Source organism: Paroedura picta, chromosome 4 (assembly GCF_049243985.1).
Source record: "Paroedura picta isolate Pp20150507F chromosome 4, Ppicta_v3.0, whole genome shotgun sequence".
Taxonomy (NCBI): Eukaryota; Metazoa; Chordata; class Lepidosauria; order Squamata; family Gekkonidae; genus Paroedura; species Paroedura picta.
This window is the reverse complement of record NC_135372.1, coordinates 76,109,006-76,113,486: the sequence shown is the minus strand read 5'-3', so window position 1 is coordinate 76,113,486 and position 4,481 is coordinate 76,109,006. Positions and strand designations below refer to the sequence as shown.

Here is a 4,481-nt window from a genome sequence, read left to right as displayed (position 1 = left end):
GCCCCGTGAAAGAAACAAGGGAGAGGAAATGCTGGGCTCGCACGGAAACAGTCGCCTGCCCGTAACAAAGATGGCTCCAATGTCGCATGAATTTGAAAGTGACAGAAAGCTGAATCCGCCTTTCGGGGACGGGTTAGGAAGCCAGGCTCCCTTAGTAAAGATGGATGTCGTCCTGGGCTGGCAAATTTGGTTTTTGTGGCTCGTATATATCCCCAAAGCGGAGAAGCGGGAGATTGACTTCCATTCAAATGCGCTGATAAATAGGCTGGGTTACATTGGCAGTGGAATGGCCATTGTGTGCGCGTATTGTAAGAACTTTCTCGTTAATGAATGCAGGTCATCAATCCTCGTTCAAACTTTGTTCAGCCTTTCGTACCGACAGACAGGACTTTGGATTGCCTTCTCCCCCCCCCCCATAAAGCTTTTAAGAGCTGTGTAATAAACAAGTCAGCCTTCCCTATAATTTGCATTTGCAAATAGCGGAAAAAACTGGTGCTAGTGCTGGAAAAACTGGTTCTGCTTTTTAGATAGATGTTAAAAAAAACGTTTTAAACATTTGCTGGCAGGGGCTCATGGGAATTGTAGTCCATGAACATATGGAGGACCACAGGTTGACTACCCCTGGACTAGAGCCCCTTACTGGAATCCATTTGTATTAAGTCATGTGAGTGGTCTCTTTATTTCATTTTAGTTTGATATAACATCTCACCTTGTACTTTGTGAATATCATGGCTCTTCTGTTAACAAAACAACTTCATATAAGTGTCTGCCCACTGAGGACGAGCTACATGCAAATATCAAAGTGCTCAAAAGTTTATACTAGAATAAAAGCTTGTTGTGTCTTTAAAGGCTGCAAGGCTCTCGTTTATGTTTTATTCTGAAACACCAGTATTTTAAAATGCATCTTAGTACAGCTGGTGTAGTGGGTAGGAATGAAGATTTCTAATCTGGTCGGCGGGATTTGATTCCCTGCTCCTCCACATGCAGCCAGCTGGGTGACCTTGGGTTTGCCATGACACTGATAAAGTTGTTCTGACTGAGCAGCAATATCAGCCTCACCTATCTCACAGCATGTCTGTTGTCAGGAGAGGAAAGGGAAGGTGATTATAAACTGCTTGGAGACTCCTTCTGGTAGAGAAAAGTGGCATATGAAAACCAACTCTTCTACACAAATACATGTCATACAGCTTCTGTTTTGAAATCTGCATCTGGCAATACTGCTTGTGAGTTAAATATAGAATCATAGAGTTGGAAGGAACCTCCTGAGTCATCTAGACTAGTGGTCCCCAACCTTTTTCTGGCTGGGGACCGATGGCACCAGGGAAGGCGATTGCCCGGCCGTGCATGCAGTGCATGCGTCATACGTGGCCGAAAACATGCATGTGCGACACTTGTGCGCAAGCGCGAAAGTGCCGCTCATGCACATTTTCAGCCGCACATGGCACGTGCGCGCATGCACGGCCTGGCTGTGCATGCGCATTGGGCGTACACGGCCCTGCTTCCCTCTCCCCCCCTCCCACATTAAGAAGCTTGCCGGGCCGCAAGCTTGAGGCCTGTGAAGTTTCTTACTGCGGGGGGGGGGGGGAGGCAGGGAGAGGGAGCCGCAGCCCAGTGCCAGGGCCTTCACGGCCCGGCACCGGGCCGCAGCCCGGTGGTTGGGGACCACCGATCTAGACCAACCCCCTGCACCATGCAGGACACCCACAACCCTATCGCTGACAGTGTAACCTGCCACCCCCTTGAATCTTCATAGAATCAGCCTCTGTGTCAGATGGCTATCCAGCCTCTGTTTAAAAAAATATATATGTTTGGTTTTATCTTAGAATATATGTGCTGGAATAAAAACACAAATCCTTTGTGTTTCATTTCAGCATACAGATGTGATTATTACTGTTGTGTTTGTTTAACAAAATATGTCAGAGAATGTCTTTCAGTAAGCACTTTACTGAGATTGGATTCTACTAAGAAAATACTAACTGTATAACATCCACAAATAGTCAAAAGGCAGAAACCTACAGAAATCAGCTGGTGAATCTTTTCATGGAATAAGAGTTCATAATGTTTACACATTAAACACACAAATGCAGAGCTGGCAAAACTGTTGTCAACTGAGTCAAATGGCATTTGATCAGCTTCACTTGCATCCATGATTTACTTGTTTTGCACAATATTATGCTGCTGAAATTCACCTGGATAATGGAGTACTAAAAAGTACCAAATTGTCTTTAAATTTGCTTAGCGCATCAGTTTTGCACTTTAATAATGTTTGAAATATTTCCATAGTTGCATATATGGCAAATTTGATTATCCACATGGCTTTTCTAGGAATAATCAAGCATTCAGTGATCAGAAGTTAGAATGCTTCTGTTTGACAAGAATTCTTATTTCAGCAAACCAATGGCTTAAAGTCATTTGATCACCTGAATTAACTTTTTTAAAAAACTTATTAAGGATTTTAAAAATCTTACCCTAATATTTCCTTAAATATTAAGTAAAAACGTTTTTTCTTTGCTTTCTCAGAAGTATGTAGATCTATTTTTTAAAAAAAACCCTGACTCATGACATCTGCATGTTTGAGGCTTGGCATATTTCTGATTTCACAGACAATGGTAACTACACCAACACAACTCCCCACCCTCCCCGAGAATGTTATTTACACTTATCTCTCCCGACTCAATCCCTTTCTTTCCTCTTTCCCATGGATGTGTTTTCTCACACAAGAACGGGGGGGGGGGGGGCGGCTTAGACGAACGACGGATTTACAGTATCTTGATTCTCCCCAAATTCTTTTTAATTTGGCTGCAACCCTTCACAAGTATACTGCTGCAGTCTGCCCCGCCCCTCGAGCACCTAAATAGAAGGTAAGTAGAAGGCGAATGCTTTTAAAATTGGTGCCCTATACCATGAGGAGAGGGGGGTGAAACCCAAACACCGCTTTTGCACACGGAAGTCAAGGAAAGATTTTGCGTTCTGCCCGCTGCTCCCTCATCTCGTCCCTGCCTCCTTCAATGCACAGCAGCTCCCCTCCTGTCGGCTTCCTGTGCTGCAGGTGAGGTGCACTCAAAATCAAAACTCCCGTTTCCGCCCAGGTGAGACCAAGTGAGGCTCCGAGAGCGTAAGCGGGAGCAGCAGATTCCTCTCATGAGCAGGTAAGAGCGTACCTTTGAGAACAGACCAGAAAAGAAGAAGGCGTCCCCCTCGCCCCTTGCCTGTCCGCGTGTGATTTCTAGCTCGTCCGTTGCGGGGGAAGAACCAGCGCGCCGCCAAGTACACAAGCAGCAAGCTGGGCACTGGCTCGGAGCCCTTCGTGGACTTCCTGTTTGAAGTTTCAGCGAAAACACTTCGGGGAACTTGTGCTTTGAGCCAGACAGTGTCCCGGCCCTTGGCCGGCGTTTTAACGCTGCGCAGTGTGTTGTTCTCCCGGGTCCCCCCGTCCCCCCGGTTAGTACGAACCAGAATGGTTTCGATTCAGTTTTTTCTTTCCAGGTTTCCTTGCCGCCTGGGCTTGCCCGTCTGGCCCGCTTCTGAGTAAGATAGACGGCATCCATAAAGCGGCTTGTTTTAAAAGTCTAGAGTCCAAGCTAGAAATGCACCCTGGTGAAATAGCTGGCTCTGAGTTGTCATTAGATGTGGTATGGCTAGAGTTAGGGAGAGGGGGGCACCTGTCTTGGGGAATCACCTGAGCCTAGGCAAACAGGAAAGCCTATCCGGAAACAGCGCGATTACAAGCAGGAATTCTATACTACTGAATATATCTTGAGAGTGGGTAGAATAGTTCTGTTACCTTTTCTGCTTTCCAAGCATTGTGGATCCAGTGAAGGCCCATACAAGTTCCGTGGGTGTTTTTCTTTTCATGCATATAAAACAGTTCTTGTATTCAGCGTGTGTACTGGTGAACATACATTTAATACCCCACATTATTCTAAGCAGCTGTACACATCTTTATTTTTACAGGGAAATACATGTTCTCTACAAGCTTAGCCTCCCTCACAGGGTTGTTGTGAGTATAAAACAGATGAGAAGCAAATGACATAGGCCACTTTGGCTCTCCACTAGGGAGAAAGGCAAGATATAACTAAAGTAAATACAGTAAACAACTGTGTACACTATAACTGGAATGGGACAAAGATGTGCTTTGACCTTGCAGTGGGCTTGTGTATATACATATTGAGGGGCTACATGTCTTCCTGAGGGACCACATTTCTGCCTACACCCCTCAAAGAGCCTTATGTTCTGCTACTTCCAACTGCCTGGTGATCCCTGGCCCCAAGGAAGCTCGCTTGACCTCAACCAGGGCCGGAGCTTTCTCCATCCTGGCTACCACCTGATGGAACAAATTCCCAGAAGAGATCAGGGCCCTTACAGAATTTGAACAGTTCTGCAGAACCTGCAAAAGGTATTTGGTTGAAGTTGATCTGAACCAATCACCTTCCATTGGCCCCCAAGCCTGCCTACCATGGAAACCAGTGCTGATTCGTCCA

General features: G+C 45.9%; 1 protein-coding gene across 8 annotated transcripts in view; it reads left to right on the top strand.

Annotated features, from left to right (window-relative positions):
* Positions 1-2,755: 2,755 nt before the first annotated feature.
* The window catches only part of PATJ (PATJ crumbs cell polarity complex component), a 209,433-nt gene continuing 207,707 nt past the window's right edge, over positions 2,756-4,481 (top strand). For 7 of the 8 annotated variants that reach the window (XM_077333525.1, XM_077333524.1, XM_077333521.1 and 4 more), the window contains exon 1: positions 2,999-3,149. The gene's annotated coding sequence lies outside the window, so the exon portion shown is untranslated. Of the gene's footprint in view, positions 2,862-2,998; positions 3,150-4,481 lie in introns of those variants that run through there. The other variant, XM_077333520.1, reaches the window with a different exon arrangement.